General features: G+C 45.6%; 2 non-coding genes across 2 annotated transcripts; one reads left to right on the top strand and one right to left on the bottom strand.

Moving 5' to 3' along the window:
* TRNAR-CCG lies at window positions 1–73 on the bottom strand. Its single transcript has one exon. It is a non-coding gene; the product is annotated as a tRNA-Arg (tRNA).
* A 10,938-nt stretch (window positions 74–11,011) lies between these two features.
* Window positions 11,012–11,083, top strand: TRNAA-AGC. Its single transcript has one exon. It is a non-coding gene; the product is annotated as a tRNA-Ala (tRNA).
* The last annotated feature ends 7,723 nt before the right edge of the window (window positions 11,084–18,806 follow it).

Below are 18,806 nucleotides of genomic sequence, written 5' to 3'. Positions count from 1 at the left end.
CGACCACGAAGGGACTCGAACCCTCAATCTTCTGATCCGGAATCAGACGCCTTATCCATTAGGCCACGCGGCCGCTTGTCAGGTCAGCTTCGCTACGCTGTGTGCAAAGAGTGTGTAGCGCGGTGGGGAGGGGTCCTTCCCGCGGCGGGTGCTGGGGATGCTGCTCCTACAGAGCTCCTCGTTCGAGGTTAGCTCACCGACAGCTGAGCCACGGACCCTCAGAGCCCGCGGGGACGCGCAGCTGAGCCACGGACCCTCAGAGCCCGCGGGGACGCGCAGCTGCACGTCAGAGAGAGGAGGCTGGCTGCTGGAGGGGAGCACCACCGAGGCGTTGACGGATGCTCGGAGAGGTGGCGCAGGTGCGGGGCTGATGCTGCCACCTGCCCGGGGCCGGCCCGGGGCTGCCTGGAGGCCTCGAGGGCGCTGAGGGCCCGGGAGGCCGCACAAGCCCGGAGGAAGGCCGGCCACTCCGCGTCTGTGAGCTCCGGGGAGAAGGAGTGTCCCCTGTCCTCGACGCGGCGGTGTCCCCTGGCTCGTTTGCGGGTTAGTCCGCAGAGCAGCAGGGGTTTGGAAAGAGCTTCACAGCCACCAGGAGTGGGTGGAACAGGGGAGGTGTGAATCGTCCAACTCTAGAAGTAAAGCAGTAACCCCCGTCTGTCCACGGACTCGATGGTTTGGGTCCCTTGAAAATGACGAGTTGTTTGAAGCAAACCCAAGTCAAAGCAGAATTCTCCCCTCCACTCTCACACCCTCCCACGGAGAGGGTCTCTCTCGCCAACGTCTCCCATGTCTCCCAGTTTTCTCCAGCAGTAACTTCCCTGGGGGTTAAGGCAAAACCCACATTCTGGCCCAGTCCTTGGCTTAGCATTTTTGGAGTGCCTGCTGTGGAGGGCTGGGGTCCAGGCTCACCCGCCAGGGAGAGATGCGCCGCAGCGCGGAGGGTGTCCCAGAAGGAGCGCAAGGCGCGGCGTAGTAACTCGTGGATTATAGAAACGGCTGCACACACACACACACACAAAATATATTTTGTCTCTTTTAGGAAGGCAGTGTAGGGGAGGAAAAAGTGACCCTCTTTGGGCCTCTGGCTGTGTCCAGAAATTAAAAGGACAAAGAGATTAACAGGAAGAAAGCATACAAATTTATTAGATGTAAGTTTTGCGTGATGTGGGCGCCTTCATGAGGAAATGACGACCATAAGAAACGGTTTAGTCTGAGTATTTTTATGCTGGGTTTGATGAAGAGTGGGCAGCCAGAGAAAAATAGTGCAGGTCAAAAACTATGAGGTAAGTGTAGTAAATTGGGCGAAGCTTAGCAAGGCCTGTTTGTTAGGATTCTTCTTGATTTCCCTTGGTTTTCTTGAGACAAGGACGCTCCTTTCCTCTCAGTATAGAGAAGGGGCCTCTCACTTGGTGGTTTTATGACCTAATTCAGGGGTGGGAGGAAGGTCAGAGTGACCTTCCCACTTCTGCCATTTTTTGGGGTAGTGCCCTGAATTTCCCTTGGGTAAAACGTGAAAAATTTATGTTGTCACTCTAAAATATTTATTTCTGCAAGGAGTGGGGGCCCTTAGTCAATTACTTTTGGAATAGAGCCACGAGAAAATAATTTCAGTGAAATGCAAGATCTAACCATGGAACTTCAAGCCTCAGTCTAATGCTCTGCAAACCGAACTATTTCAGTGACTCAACATTATGTGGATTCTTTGCATAAGGCGATCTTTCATTAGATGGGCTTCCCAGACTGCTAGCATTGATCAGGGTAAGGTGCCTGAGCCCTGGGGAGGGCTGGATGGACAGAGAAGAGGAATGCGTCCTCTGTTTTCAGCGACCAAAGTAATGGTTGGGCCCACTTGCCACAAACCTCACTGAAAAAAAGCTTCACATTCGGCCTTAACTTCTGTCTCTCCCCTTCCCCTCCTTTGCCTGATTAACAAATTTCCCTTCCCCCATTCATAATGAGAAATCAACATATTTGCACTGTCTTAAAAGTAACTTTAGGGCTAAAATCTTAGAATTTACACTTCAGAGAGAAAACAAGGAAATGAAAAGGAAGGGGAAAAAAGGGGGAAACATCCCTACATTATAATATTTACATTTATCTTTCTGTCTAATCCCAACTTCATAAATCACATGGCTACAAAAGTTTCTGCATTTTTGTTGACCAAGACATGCCCCTCTGTCCTTAGGGAGGCAAGGGAATTCTGTTTTCCACTGAAACAGAAACCTATGGTTCCAAATCTGGGAGCTTTTCTCTGAAAGGGTGATGGGGGAGTAGAGAGGGTAGGGGGCGGGGAGAAGGGCTGACGCACAGCAAACTATAGACCTGCTAGTTCTGTTATGGCTCAAACGGCAGAAACAAAACCATTTGACACATAATTCTAAGACAAAGAACATGCTAGAGTTTGTGATTTTATTAATAATCTTTTGGTCACAGTGAAAATACAGACAGAATCTTAATACCCCCTAACAAACAAATTTAGAAATTTGAAGGTGGTTTGCAGATCCAAGCTGGGAAGTTTTGCATGACAATTAAGTAGCACTCTTTAGAAACAGGTGGTCATGTTCCAGAGGAGATAACATGGAACTTTTTTTAAAAATTATTTTTTTTATTTACATTCAATTAGCCAAGGTATAGCACATCGTCTTTGACATAATGTTCAATGATTCATTAGTTGAGTATAACACCCAGTGCTCATCATATCACGTTGAACTTCTGAAGTCTAAGCTCTTTAGTGGATTCTCTTGGATTTCTATCTTGACATCATTAACATCTCCCCTAACCCAATTTTGTAGGGTAGGTGTAGAACACTGATCTGTTCTCTATATGTAAGAGGGTTGGGGTTGTTTTGTTTTGTTTTAGGTTCTACATATAAATGAGATCATAACAGTATTTGTGTCTCTCTGTCTGATTTCTTCCCTTCATTGTTCTTGTACTTGGTTAGACTAGACGGACCACATTATTCCTTAAATATGATGTTGGCTTTGGAGTCATATGGACGATCTGATTCTCTTCAGAAAACACTTGCTTTTTAGTTTTAGGATATGGTGGAAGCATAGAAACAGTCTTCTCCAATCTGCCTGGGAAAGTTTCTGATTTTTGAGTTTTTTTCCTTTTGAGTCACCATGCTGTACATTACATCCCCAGGACTAATTTATCTTATAACTGGAAGTTTGTACCTTTTTATTCCCTTTGCTCATTTTGCCCCCACTCTGGCAACCACTGATCTGTTCTCTGTATGTAAGAGGGTTTTGGGTTGTTTTTTGTTTGTTTGTTTTAGGTTCTACATATAAATGAGATCATAATGGTATTTGTGTCTCTCTGTCTGATTTATTCCACTTAGCATAAAGACCTCAGGGTCCACCCATGTTCTCACAAATGGCAGGATTTCCTTCTCTTTTTGGCTGGAAAATACTCATACACACACACACACACCACATTTTCTTTATCCATTCATCTGTCAATGGACACATAGGCTATTGTAAATAATGCTGCATAAACATAGTGGTGCAGATATCTTTTCAAGTTCATGTTTTTGCTTTCTTTGGATAAATACCCAGAAGTGGAACTGTTGGACCATATGGTAGTTCTGTTTTTGATTTTTTGAGGACCCTCTATACTGTTTTCCATAGTAGCTGCACCAATTTGGATTTTGAATTTTTCCAAATTCCTTTTGACACCTACTAAGAGGATTTCATTTTTTTTCTCCTTCAAGCTATTAATTCATCTTAATAGTGATTTTTTCCTGATGATAAATCATTCTCATGTTCTAGAAAAGTATTAGTCCAATATGGTGTTCATTTTAACATGTCAACATTTTATTCATATTTTTTGTGACAATACACATGAGTGAGATTGGTCTTTTGTTTCCTTTTCATTCAGCTTTGGAAAGTTTTGGAGTCAAGTTTACACAAGCTATTTTATTTTGTTTTTTTATTTTTTGCATTAATAAGTCTTTATTAGCCATTCCAATTCTAAACAGTAGAAAGCAACCACAAAAAAAAGTTCTCAAAAGGATATAAAGCTTATGTGCCTGGCTAGGCACATGTTTTGCCACAACTAGAAGGGATCTGAAACTAAACAGTTTGGGGACTGGGGAGTCAGCGGATGGTGTATCGTACACAGGGGACCTCAACATCCTCGCCAGCCTCATCATTGCAGCACAGCTCAAGCACCAGGGCCCGCACGTGGTGGCCCAGCTTTCGCTTTGACACATGGCTCACAATTTCTGTCATCCTGGGAAGAGGGAGAAGAGGTCAGGGAGGAGAAAGCAAGAGAGGATAGATACATGGAGGTGAAGAAGATAGGGATAACCATGAACATTAAGTAGTAAGGCCTCCCACCCCACACGGGGCCTTCCTCAGCCTGCCCAGCGGCCAAGTCACGGCTGATCCAACCGTTCCCTGAGTTTGGTAGCTGGCATGAAAAAGGAGCACAGCATGGATACACCTTGGGACAGCATGGTAATCTCTAATTTGTGCTCTGTCTGGAGGAGGGTGGGAAGGAGGACAGACAACAGTGTCACAGAAAAGGAGAGTACGAATCACCTGCACAACCACCACCCCTAGGTGGAGTGACTGTAGAAAAGGCTCACCTTAAAGTAGTTAAGGAACTGTTTGAGAGTCATCTCTTCACCATTCGGCTGTAGCCCCTGTACATCAAAGCGATCCCACAATGTCCACTCTTGGTTATAGTACTGTAGGACAAAACACAGGGGAGTGCAATACAGGCTAACCCAGATGATCCTAGCCCAACCACTCGACTTGACTTTTTAAGACGTATCAATCACAACCTTCTTTTGTCCTAACCCTCCTGTGGCCCCATATCATTGTGTGCAAACAACTGATATTCTTATATTGACCAATATGTCTACACAATAAGGCGATCCTGTTATCTCCTTCACTCACCTTCCACTTCCTTTACCTTCCCATCCTGGCCTTCTCATTAATTCTCAAATATGCCCGGTCACACTCATACTTTGCACAATTCAAAAAACTGTGTGATGAATGGACAAACGGTATACAAAAGGTACAGGAACCCCAGCATACAAAGCGCCACCTGCTATGAGACAGTTGTACAGAGATGCAGACACACGTCCTACCCACCACATACACACAGCCTCACTCACTGATGGGCAAAACCAAAGGTGTCCATATAAGCATGTCCCCACCTGGTGACGGGGTGGGGCGAGGGGTTCAGAGAAGCTGAGGAAGGGCAGGGCCAAGTTCATGAAGCTGTTCTTACAAGATTCAAGCTGCCGGTGTCCCTGCACCACTTTGTATAGCTCCAGACACACGAGGCCAACTATAGCTGCTGTGGTTGTGGCTGTGGTTGTGGCAGGGATGATCTTCCCTGCAGTCAGCTTGCTCTGTGAGACAGAAGATGACCAGGAGAGGGAGTCATTAGAGAGGTTCAGGGTCTACAGAAGAGGACAAATGTGGGAGACTCACCCTTGAGAAAGGGTGAAAGCTTAGCTCTATGCTCTCATTACCTTATGCCGATCGGCAGGGGGAATGTTACAGTTTTCTGCTCGGAGGTTGGATGCAGCCACAATGAAATCCATATGAAAGTTGGTACACAAGCTATTTTAAATGAATTGGAAAATTTATTTAAAAATTTTTTAATTTAAATTCAATTTAGTTAACATATAGTGTATTATTAGTTTCAGGGGTAGAGTTTAGTGATTCACCAGTTGCATATAACAGTGCTCATCACATCACGTGCCCTCCTTAATGCCCATCACCCAGTTACCGCCCCGACCCCCCTCCCCTCCAGCAACCCTCAGTTTGTTTCCTAGAGTTAAGAGTCTCTTACGGTTTGTCTCCCTCTCTATTTTCATCTTATTTTATTTTTCCTTCCCTTCCCCTATGAGGAAAACTTAATTTTTAAAAATATACTGCAAAACAGTTTAAATGATATTGGAAGTGTACATAACGTTATTTCAAAGCCTGCCATCATTTTAGGTGACCACATTGCTTTTCTTTGACCATCTGCTCAAGGATTTCTGAAAATTGTTACTATATCCTGAATATGTTTTGGGTTCTATGCAAGATTTGAAGCTGCTCAGATAAGGCACTCAAAAACTGATGGAATGAGTTGGGGATAATTAGGAGCAGCTCAAGTTCCCTGAAAACCAATAACTTCAGACTTATTTTCTTTTTGGGTTACAGAATTGTTCAATAGGAAATTATTTCAAGTTGGAGTACCTCAGTTTGGAGAACGCTCTTCTCTAGCAAGAAAAGAAAGTCAAGACTGAGGTCAGAATGCTGAGATTCAAATCGGCATATGCCCGTATCTTGCCAAGCAGTCCTGGGCACAAGGAAGGGGCTTGCTGCCATGGTACTAATGTTGTCTTTTCCAACACAGACAATTAGTGGTACCGCGGCCATGAATAACTCTTAGCAGCAGCTAGGTTAGAAAGCGAAGCTGTTGTGAGCAGGACTCGAGCTTGCTGAGGGCAGCCCCAGTAGAGTTCAAGCCCAACACCTCAGCACTCGGCCATCACAGAGCTCAATGTCTCCATTCCTGATATATCTATATCAGTCATAATGTTTGCTTGGGGTAATAATGTTTGGGGTAAACATGTGTGATTTTTATTTATTTTTATTTTTTAAAAACGATTTTATTTGAGAGGGAGAGAGAGAGCAAGAGCATAAGAGCAGGGAGAGGGACAAGCAAGCCCCCCACTGGGCAGGGAGGATGCGGGGCTCAGTCCCAGGACCCTGGGATCATGAACTGAGCCGAAGGCAGACGCCAACTGAGCCACCCAGACATCCCAAGATGTGTGGTTTTTAAAATTCAGTGGCAGATCAGATCCATGTCTCATGGAACCCAAAGCTTATATAATATTGGGGTCATCTTTAAGAAAAAAATATAAAAACGTGAATACAAAATTGCTATGAAAGTAAATATTTATTTAGAATAAGAAAACAAATTGAAACAAATTACAAATTTTAAAAAGCTGATGAATTCCACAAACGTCACACAAAGTTAACTTATTAATATACCTCTATGTTTCTTCTACATTATTTAGCTGCATTATTTTTTATAACCTTTCATATAATAACAGTTTTTTTTTTTAAAGATTTATTTATTTATTTATTTGACAGAGAGAGACACAGCGAAAGAGGGAACACAGCAGGGGGAGTGGGAGAGGGAGAAGCAGGCTTCCCGCAGAGCAGAGAGCCCGATGCAAGGCTTGATCCCAGGACCCTGAGATCATGACCTAAGCCGAAGGCAGACGCTTAACGACTGAGCCACTCAGGTGCCCCATAATAACAGTTTTGTAGCATTATTTTCTATAGAGAGAAATAGATAATTCAGTCTTCTAACACGGTTAAATTATTTTTTAACTATAGTTTAGAAAAGTGTTTTTTGTTTTTTGTTTGTTTGTTTTGCTTCACATCTGATGGCAATGCCAAGCATATTTTTCAAACTGTTATTACATTTGGGAAATCCTTGAAGCTTTTTGTTTTGTTTTACGATTTATTTATTTGAGAGACAGAGAGCAGGGGAGAGGGAGAGAGAATCCCAGGGAAGCTGCACTGAGTGGGGAGCCCTCGATGTAGGGCTTAATCTCATGACCCTGAGATCATGACCTGAGATGAAACCAAGGGTCAGATGCTTATCCCACAGAGCCACCCAGGAGCCCCTGAAGTTTTTTCATATATGAACTGCATTTTCTTTCTTCCACAGCATTGTGAGAAGAAAGAGTGAAAAAGAACCTTGGCTGGTGAGGGAAGTTGTGACCTGAAGCTTGCAGGAGCCTGCAGCCTAGGAGCTCTTGCTGAATTCAAGAGGGTGGCTGATCCTTGCTTTTCTAGTGTTTAAAAAATGACGAAAGAAAACCATTTAGGTGATACAAATGAACTTTAACACTTCATGAAACGGACAATCTCCTTTCAGAGAACTGCAAAATGGGCTAAAAGGCAGGAAACTTTTATAGCATAAAGAATAAAGAACAAGGAAGAGAAAAACAAAAAAATTGCTGATGGGCTGGGGCCACATCAACCCTGTTTGGGGTGAGGAGGCCCAGAGCTGGCCGGGCATGTGGGGAATGACCGGATACTCTGCAGTTCTGGCCAAGCAGGTCAAGGTCATCCACAAGGATGTGGAATTTACCTAAATTTTGGTTTGCTGACGTGGCACCCCCTGGCAGGAGTGGCTCCAACTTGGGCTTGGAAAGCGATTTCAACAAGTGTTTATGTAAGAAGAAGGAAATAATAAAGAAGTTATTTGGAAGAATTCCAGAATGATCCGAATTCCCTCAGTACCTTCAATACTTGCTGAATACTTTCACAGATGCAGAAAGAGTCAAAATGAATTAAGTCAGAAATACAAATACCTAGTTGTCTGGATAGGGATTTCTAAGAATTCCCTTCTCTCTTCCCCTAACTTGGAGCTGGAGTAGCAGAAGGGCAGGGAGGGTAGAATCATGAGCTCCTATTTTCCTCCTTGCAAAAGGAGCTTTCCATGAGCAAGTTCCACGTGGGGATGGCTCTCTGAAGCTGAGGAAATTTCTCTTATAGTATAACAAAAAGACACAGAAATGGAAAGTGAAGACATTCAGAGATGATTCCAGGTAGTTCAACAACCAACTAATAGGAATTCTAAACAAGAGAAGGAAGAGAATGAGAAGACAGAAGAAAAGAAGAAGAAAGAACAAAAAGAAAATTATCAAAGAAATATTTTAAAATACGTTCCTAGAATCAAGGGCCATGAATTTACAGATTAAAGATGATAAAGATGTTAAGATCGTGCTAACTGCTGTAAAACCAAAACAACCCCCCCAAATATGTAATGACTTAAGCAGAAAAGAAATGTATTTCTTGTACACACACAGTAGAGAATGGGGGTTCCTGATCAATGGGGGGTGTTCCTTCAATCAACAGGTCAAGGACCCAGCTCCTTTCAGTGTGTGGCTCACCATCTTCAACACATGGGTTCCAAGTCGGCCTGCTCATTAGGAGAGTAGCCCAAGAAAGAACTTGGAGGATTGGTTAAGAAATGTCCTTATGGGGCGCCTGGGCGGCTCAGTTGGTTAAGCAACCGACTCTTGACTTAAGCTCAGGTCATGATTCCAGGGTCCTCGGGCTCCCTGCTCAGTGGGGAGTCTGCTTCTCTCCCTCTGCTCCTTCCTCCACTCGTGCTTGCTCTCTCCCTCTCAAATAAATAAACAGAATCTTAAAAAGAAAAGAATAAAAATGTCTTTATGATTCAGCCCTGGAAGAGCAACAAATCCCGTCTATTTTTCATGGGCACTCTCTTCTGCATACATACAAAAATCAGAATCTCTAGATCTGAGGTCTCCGCAGACTTCCAGAGCCATGGATCACAGTGCTCATCAGAGGGTTCCAGGAGGCTGTCCCATACGTGTCTAAAAATTCTTGTCCAAAACCAAACTTACGTTCATCTTCTGGATCCCATCCCACTGACCACAAATAAAAACAAACAAATAAGCAGAAATTCTACTGCTCCCAGCTTACCAGCTTGGGGAAAGACAAGGACATCCACGTTAGGCAAGCTACGGGTGTGCATTCTGTGAGCGCTCGCTGTTTGCAGATCCATCCAGACTCTAAATCCTGTTTCCTCACTTTCCTTCTCCTGTTAAAGGTCATATCCCTTCCATCTCTACAGCCTCCGCTGGTTTAGGCCTTAGGCGTTGTTCCCCTGGACATCGCAGGTACCACCCAGCATGCCTCCTTCCCTAGAGTGGGACGGACCCCCGGCCGTGACTGGCAAAGCGTTGAGCAATTGGCTCTGCGATCCTACGGCAATCCTGGCAAAATCCCTTTACCCGCCCAGTTCTGCTCTTCAGATCTGCGTGCGACTAGCAGGAGAGCCTCCGGGGCCAAGCCCGGTTGCGAGAGCTTTACCTTGGAGGAGAAAGACGCGGTTCGCATGCCCATGGATAGAACTTGAACCTTGGACCTGTAAGTAAAATATGCTTCGGTGCCTACATTCAGAAACTTCGTTATTTCTCTGAGACTCTCGTAAAGCACGCGCATGTGTCTACTCTGTCTTTCCTCGTGCTCTGCCCAGGACTGCCAACCAAGCACGCCAAAGCGCAAGCGAGCGCGCAAAGCCCGTTCCCGGGGCTGCCGCGGCGGCGCCCGCCTGCGCTCGGGAACGCCACCGCCACACGCCGCGCTGCAGCCGACCCCCGCAGGCTGGCTCCCCCGCCCCGCCCCGCTTCGGGTGGTGACGGGGCTCCCAGTGCCGCGGAGGAAAAGGAGCAGTTTTCGGCTGTTGAGACGGAGGGACTGCAAAGGGAAGGGAAGTAATTCACGGAAAGCTGCCAGAGTCGATGCGTGGTTAAGAAAGGTCTGCCCTGGCGTGCAGAGAAGCCTTCCTTGTATTTTAAAAACTGGCCTGCGCGGTAGCTGTCTTCCAGGCGTAGGCTCCCGGTCTGAACTCGGCTGGCGGTTAGCTAAGCGGGAGCTCCAGAGTCCTTTCTGAGTCTGTTGGGGCTTGACTGTGCTCCGTGGAAACAATCCACCTGCACAGCGGCGCTCCGCGGCGCGGCGCTCCCAGAGCCGCCCGCCAAGGCGCCCGCTCTTGGGCTCGCGGGTTTGCACACCCAGCCTCCGCGGCACGCCCGCCCGCCTTCCGCGCTCGTTGGGCTCCGGCCGGAAGAGGGCGCCGCGCCGGCCGCCGCGCCCGGGGGCCGCTCCTTTCCCGCGGCGCCCGGGTCCCCGCCGTCCGCGTCTCGCCGCGGCAGGTACGCCCCCCGCGGGTGCTGCACGCGCGGCCGCCCCGGGCCCCCCGCAGTTCCCCTCCGGCCGCCCTTCCCGGCAGAGAGGCCCCCTCCCAGACCTCGCCCTGCGCGCCGGGCCGCGCGTTCCCGGCAGGTGGCGGCCGGAGGGAGCTCTGCGGACCAGACGGGGCCGGTCGCTGACACTGCGTCCGGCCGCAAGCCAGAGTCTAGGGCGCAGAGCCCCGGGACCGACCTCGACACGGCCGACACCGGCGGCGAGGAGCCATAGGGCCGTTCCCGAGCCTCTCCCGAGCGCGAGGGGGTGTAGCTCAGTGGTAGAGCGCGTGCTTAGCATGCACGAGGCCCCGGGTTCAATCCCCGGCACCTCCACTTTTGCTCGAACTCCTGCCTGGTCGCCTCATCATTTGTTAAATCGTATCTGCCGCTCGCTTCCTTTCTCGCTCTTTCGTTCTCTTGCAGTTCCTTGAACTCACACGAAAAACGAGAACGCACGCGTCTCTGCTCCAGGCCCCGGGTGCCAAGTCTGCAGGCACCTGCTGGCTCCGGATTCCCCGACCCCGAGCACACGCTCCGCACCGAATTAACTAGCGCGCCACAGGAGCTTCATCTCGCAGTGTTAGCGAAGAGCAAGACCCGCAGAAAGGGGAAAAGGGGCGCGGCGCTCAGGAAATTCTCCTCCTCCGCCCCCGCTTTCTGCCCCGGAGCCCCCCACCTTCCTCCCGAGACCGCGCGCCTTCCTCCCTCCTCATCTGTTTCCCCACCCCTCCCTCTGCGGTTACACGTTCTGTGCGCTTCTTTGACTCGCCGTTCCTGACGTTAATTACAGGAACTCTTAAAGCATACAGTAAGCTTCGGATCTAGATAAAAGTTCTTTATTGTGTTAAATAAATTCGATCCTTCTTATCTGACTGATTTGAGGAAACTCCTGCTTGGTTCATTTGGAAAGATAAATTAGGGAGAGAAATCAGAAAATAAAGATACAGCCCCCATTCCCTTTTCTTACCACTCCTGGCTCCATCCCACATTTTGAAGGGCTTTGTACCTGCGTGTGTGAACATCTCAAGGCACACTTCCAAGCTTCAAGCACACCCCTGGCAAAGAGCCAGTCCAGGGCCCGCTGCGAGGCCTGGGAGCATGATGCTAAGGGCATGCCCTGCGCTCACAAGGATGGCCTCAGAAAAGAGGCCTGGAAGGAGAGACGATGGGGCTGTTTTGGCAGAGAATTCTGGGGGCCCGAGTAAATAGAGTGTGGACTCCATATCCATAGGAGGATACATGGCCAGCAGAGGCCCCAGGGCTATGCACCTGTTGCCCAGGGGTAAACATGATACCGAGTGGATGCTCCAGAGTTTAAGGGGCTATTTGTGTTTAACCAGACCTTTCCAATGTATTTTTAAGGTTAACCTCATGGGCTGTCTTCCCCCAAACACCCAGTTTCCTGACTCATGTGTGTGTGTCTGGTAGTGTCTCTTTTGGAAATACACCTTATACCTGCTGGACACAGGACTGTACACTTGCCCTTAGATTGTGACAATACTTGCAAGATTAGAAGGTTACATGGGGACGAAAAAGACTTCCTCAACCCTCTTAGGGTCCTTGGCTGGGTCTAACATTAAAACGACAAAGACAGATTAACAGGACAAAACAATAGACATTTATTTAATAGAAGTTCTACATGACACCGTGACGTGAGAGCCTTCCCTAGGAAATGAAGCCCCAGAGAAACAGACCTGGGTGTTTTATGCCAGGTTTGAGGCAGTGTGGGCAGCCATGGAGGGCTATGATAGGTTAAGGAGTATGAGGTCAATTGTAATAAATTGTAAATAAATAAATTGAAATAAATTGTAATAAAATGCAAAAATAAAATAAATAAGTTATAAAATAAATTATTACAAATACAAATAAATAAATTGTAAATAAATACATTATAAAAATAATAAATTGAGGAATATGATAGGTTAAGGGGTATAATTGTAAACAATAAATTGGTTAGGGAGTATGAAGTAATTATAGTAAATTGGGGGGAACTCAGCAAGGTTTGTTTTTTAGGGGTCTTCTTGGCATCCCTTTGTCTTTAGAAGGAAGGAAGCTCCTTTCCATCATAGGGAGGGCATCTCTCACAGGTTCCCCTTTTACGACCTGCTTCACGGAAGAAGGGCAATAGGGAAGGTCAGAGCAACATTTCTGCTTTTGCTGTTTTCTCAGATTCCTTCGGCTTAAAATATCTAATACACCCAAATGGCATCTTTTGGAGTAGCATGTCCTGAACTCCATCAGTAACAGGGTAGACCCTGTCAGAGGAAGAAATCAATCTGAACCATATAACGATGTTATATGGTAAGTAAGGGTTTGTGAGGATCTTGTGGTCATATCATCTTAGGACTCTTAAATCAACTAAACACGGAGGCCAGAGGACGGAGGGGGCTCTAATGCCTGCAGAAGTAGATTAAAACGAAGCCTGGGTATGCTTCAAGGTGAAGAAACAAACAATAAGGACAACCAATCACAGGCAACGAGGCTTTCTAGCCAGTCAAATAACTGCCCTTCTTTGCTTCTGCGGCTTCTCTGTGTCCGGTCTGTCCCCCAACCTTGTGTCACGGGGGGAAGACCAGTGTGCCAGTAGCTGATCCAAGAATCAGTTTTTGCTCAAATAAACTCTTAAAAATTTTTAACATGCCTCACTTTCTCTTTAAACAGGATTAAAGGTAGAATTTTAGGATAAAGAAAGCTCTTCTGAAAAGTTGAAAATGTTGATTTAAAAAACCATAAATTTAATTTGGACTGTTTTCTCAGTTTTTGTATATTTCTCAGTTGTATGTTTTAATGGGAGAAACTTAAGCATTTTATCAGAGCTTTAATTTTGTTTTGAGGGGGAGGTATTATGTTAAATTGAGATAGAAAAGATTCAGCCACCCAAAGAGCTTGTTGAATAAACTTTTCCTAACAATAACTAAAAAGTTTGGAGGAATTTGTCATTGCCCTTATGAGCACCGTGAAATACGCAGTTCAACGTTCTGGATATTGATGCAGGCGCCACCAAATGGCCATCTTGGGAACCTCAAAGTCGTTTGCTGTGGATCAGAGTTCTGAGATGGCCAATAACTCTGTAATAGTAGATTGTTGTTTTTGATTATGTCCTTCTGGATTCTCAAAGTCATATGGAGAAACTGTTTTTACAACACCGAGGATAGGTGTCTAGGGCATTTTCTTAAGCTTCAAAAGGTCTAACTGTAGAATAGGCTTCAATATCCATAATTGAACTTTTTTCAGATGTTGATTTTCCTCTAATAAACCATTAACATTTTCCAATTTTTTTAAGTAGGCTCCACGCCCAGCATGGACCCCGACACAGGGCTTGAACTCATGACCCTGAGATCAAGACCTGAGCTGAGATCAAGAGTCAGACTCTCAACAATGAACCACCCAGGTGCCCCTCCAATTTTAAACTGAGGTTCCCAAGACAGTTAAAAATCTCTGTGTTTCCATTGTGGTGAGCATAGCATAATGTATGGAGAATCTCTTGACCACCTGAAACTAATATAATATCATGTGTCAACTATATCTCAATTAAAAAAAATCTCCATGTTCCTATATCACAGCATTTCAGAATCACAGTCTGAAGTCACATGTACTCTCTGTGTAGATGTTAATTAACCCTTAAACTTTTAGCAGGTTCTCCTGCTCACATTAGAACTATTAGTCCTGTGACCTGAGTAGATGTTGGCAAAGGGGTAGGTAGCTTCCTTTACTGAATTTAAAGAAGTTACAGCACAAAAGTATACCTTGAATTTTTAAAGATATGAACCATCGACACATCACAGTTGTTCAGGGGGCATTTCAGTCAGCACATGGCGGTCAGGAGATATCCCCCTTTCTCTGTCTGATAAAGAGGTCAAGGAGGCTCATTAGTATACTCATATTAGCAGATAATTCTGGTCACCTCCGTCTGCTTCACAGCCTTGTAAATACACTCATGCCGGACCGCGCTAGAAATTTTGCCTCGAAAAGCTTGGCAGTGGGCACAGCAACATCCTCTCTGGCTTGGACCATAACAGGATTCTATTTTAGAACTTCTTCTAAATATTCTTGCTCATATGATCCATGTCTTTTCATAGCTCACAAAAACTCGTGAATCAGGAGATTTTTCTGTCTCACTATTTCCCCCCTCCTCTCTTCTGGACTGTGTTTAACGGGTACTAGGCTTTCCTTCAGGAGAACCACATACACCATCCTGGCATGAAAGGGGACCAGGTACTATGGCCCAGAGGTCAGCTGCCGAGGGGAGCGAGTGCACCAACCTAAGACAAGCAGCCAGCTCCAAGTGAGGATGACCGCTTTGGTCTCTGGGACAATGAAGGGAGAGGAACCTAGTGTTTGGGTTTTTGGGTTTTTTTTTTTAAGATTTTTAATTTTTTTTAATTTTTAAAATTCTTTATTTAAATTAAATTTAGTTAGCATATACTGTATTATTAGTTTCAAAGGTATAGGTCAGTGATTCATCAGTTGAATGTAAAACACCCAGTGCTCATCACATCCTGTGCCCTCCTTAATGCCCATCACCCGGGTACCCCATCCCCCCACCCCCCTCCCCTCCAGCAATCCTCAGTTTATTCCCTAGAGTTAAGAGTCTCTTATGATTTGCCTCCCTCTCTGTTTTCATCTTATTTTATTTTTCCTTCCTTTCCCCTATGTTCATCTGTTTTATTTCTTAAATTCCATATATGACTGAAATCGTATGGTATTTGTCTTTCTCTGATTGACTTATTTCATTCAGCATACCTTCAAGTCCCATCCACATCCTTGCAAATGGCAAGATTTCATTCTTTTTGATGGCTGAGTAATATTCCATTATATATATATATATATATATATCTGTCGATGGACATCTGGGCTTTTTCCATAATTTGGCTATTGTGGACATTGCTGCTATAAACATTGGGGTGCATGTGCCCCTTCGAATCACTATGTTTGTATTATTTTTTAAAGTAATCTCTATGCCCAACATGGGGCTCGAACTCATGACCCTGAGATCAAGAGTCACCTGCTCTACTGACTGAACCTAGCGTATTAAAGCAGTTCCTCATCTAATCTTTAGGCCACTAGCCTAAAGAGGATTGGGTGGGTTTTAAATCAGAACCTCATTTCAGGGTGCTCAGTCGGTTGAGAGGCTGCCTTCAGCTGGGGTCATGATCCCAGGGTCCTGGGATTGAGCCCCGTGAGCCCCGCATGGGGCTCCCTGATCAGCGAGGAGTCTGCTTCTCCCTCTCCCTCTGCCCCTCCCCCTACTTGTGCTTTCTCTGTCTCACTCTCTAATAAATAAATAAAATCTTTAAAATATTATTTAAAAAAAAAATCTCCTTTTACTGATTTACCATCAAAGAGTAATGCAACAAAACTTTTGGCATCTATGAATTTTTTTTCATTTTTTGGTTGAAACAGCTGCATAGAACCAAGTAAAGTATATAGAATCAATGATTTGCTCTTTCTCAATCAAACTATTTCCAACTCATTCCTGATTTTCAGTAAAGGGCCAGAGACATGAGGCTCAGACCCAGAAAACCAGGCCCTTGGAGTTCTGTTCTCCCTATATCAATGTCTCTTATCTCTACCATATCATTATTTTGTTTCTCATAACCCCACAGATTCAATGTGAAGTGGAGTGGGAGGGGTGTTGTAGAATACATGAGGATTATGACACCCAAAAAGTGGGACAAAAATATCATGCTGAGAAGTGTCCATCAATTCTTATTTTATTAGTGCTTTTGGAATATTTGTGTTAGTTTATTAGGGCTACTGTCACAAATTACCACAAACTGGGTGGCCTAAAACAATATGAATTTATTCTCTCAGAGTGCTCTAGGCCAGAAGTCCAAAATCAAGGTGTCAGCAGGGTTATGCTCCTGCTGAGTCTCTAGGGAAGATTTCTTCTTTGCCTCATCTTAGTTTCCGGAGGCTTCTGGCACTGTTCCACTTCCAGTCTCTGCCTGCATCGTGGTGTGGCCTGCTTCCCTCTGTGTGTCTGTGTCTACATGTTTTCCTCGTCTTATAAGGACATCAGTCAGTGGATTTAGGGCTCACCACATTTCAATATGATCTCCTCCTAACTAATTGCATCTACAAAGACCCTATTTCTAAATAAGGTCACAAATAAAGTCACCCTATTTCTAAATAAGGTTATAAAGACCCTATTTCTAAATTAGGTCATATATTTCTAAATAAGGACCTCTAAATAAGGTCCCATAAATAAAGCCAAGTGGATGTGAATTTTTGGAGGACACTATGCAGCCCACTGCAATATTAAATATATGTTGTCTTTTGTCAAATGCTTTTTCTGAATCTATAGAGATAATCATGTATGTTTTTTCTCCTTTCCTCTATCAACATGATGGTCAATGGTCTATATTAATGTTGTTAAAGATAAGCCAGAGCTGGATAGGAGCTAAAGCAGGAAAAATAGATTTCATTCAGGAATATTGTAATAGGGGGAAAGAGGCCTCAGTATAGAACTGGGACCAATTCCAAATACAGTATTTGGCGAGGAGCAATTTATAGCCAAGTGGGGTGGGGTCCTTTGGTGGATAGAATATTACTAAGAGGAAACATTAGGGGGAAGGGTGGATCCTGGCTAAATGGACCTAACAGGATTCTTGCTGGAAGCGGGCCAAGGTGATCATACATCACCTGGGGGAGGGCAGAGGATGATGAACCCAGTTAGATATCTCGGGTGACCAGATATGGAGGATGGGATTCTTGCTAAAACTGAACCATGCAGAGATGAAATGGAAGTCCGAGAGTCCAGGCCTAGTTGGAAAGGAGTGCCGGGGAACCTGAGTAGAGTTTGGTGAAGAGAATCTTTGTCGATGTCTTTCTTAATAACGAGTGATCTCTGCATTTCTGGAATAAACCCCAGTTGGACATCCCGTATTATGTGCAATAGGCCTGTAGTTTCAATTTTTGGTGCAAACTGAGAAAGTTTGTGGTAAATGTTATGCTCACTTTATGTAACGAATAGGACATTTTTCTTCTTTTTCTATGCTTTGAATAATCTAAGTAGCATCATGATTTTCTGATATTTAACAGTTTGGTAGAATTTGCTTGCGAAAGTATTTTTGCCTGGTACCCTTTTTGGGGGCATGCCTATTCAACTATTTTCTCTATTTTTCTAAAGTAATGGTCTGTTTACTCCTGTCTCTACAAGGATTAATTTGGCTAAGCTCTATTTACAAAACGCACTTCATCTAAGTTTTCAAATCATTTGCTGAGTTGTGCTATGATGTTTCTCACCCTTTTTTAAAAAGCTCTTTTGATAGTTACTTTCTCCGGTCAGTTCAGTTTTATGTATTTGCACTTATTTTCCTTTCTCCGAATCAGGTTAGCTAGAGGTTTGTCTATTTTGTTGACTTTTCAAATGTCTAGCTTTCCACTTTTTAAAACTCGTTATTTTCTGCGTTTGTCTCTAGCAGCCCTTCCTTCTTTTAGTTTATTTTGGTTCCCCTGGTTTATCTTGTTGTTCATTTCCTAACGTCTTCGCTGGGCATTTGGTTGGTTTATTTCTCAGTGGCTCTAAGAGCAGCCCTGGGGAGGCACGTTAGGGCATCCCCTGCCTGAGCAGGCGGCTGGCGGGGTGAGCTGCGGCGGGCAGGCACCGCGCGGTGGGCGGGGCGGCGCAGGTGTGGGTGGCAGGTGCACCGCCCCCCGCCGTCCCCCGGGAGGGGAACCGGCCCCCGCCCGGCGCACCTGCCCTCCGCGGTCGCCCCTCTGCTCTGGGGCTCAGGCGGTGTCCCCACATTATGCTTTGCGGCTTTCCGGCAGCCCGGAAAGCGGGAAAAGGAGAGCGAGGAGACCCGAGAAGGCTGGATCCCCGGCTCCGCTGGCGGCGGGGAGGGGACCCGGCGCGGACACACCCGGGACACCGGGCCTCGGGTCTAGAACGTGGGTTCTCTTCTTTCAGCGAGAGGGACTCCGGCCCTGGATCGGAGGTTCCAGAAAGAGGGGGAAGAGGTGGGGGGCCGGGCCGGGGCCGCCTCTGGAGGGAGCCGCCCAAAGCGCCTGCGCTCCCCTTTAATAGACTCGGGGCAGGCGACCTTCCCGC

This window comes from Neomonachus schauinslandi, chromosome 8 (assembly GCF_002201575.2).
Source record: "Neomonachus schauinslandi chromosome 8, ASM220157v2, whole genome shotgun sequence".
NCBI classification, from domain to species: domain Eukaryota; kingdom Metazoa; phylum Chordata; class Mammalia; order Carnivora; family Phocidae; genus Neomonachus; species Neomonachus schauinslandi.
This window is presented reverse-complemented; position numbering and strand designations above follow the sequence as displayed.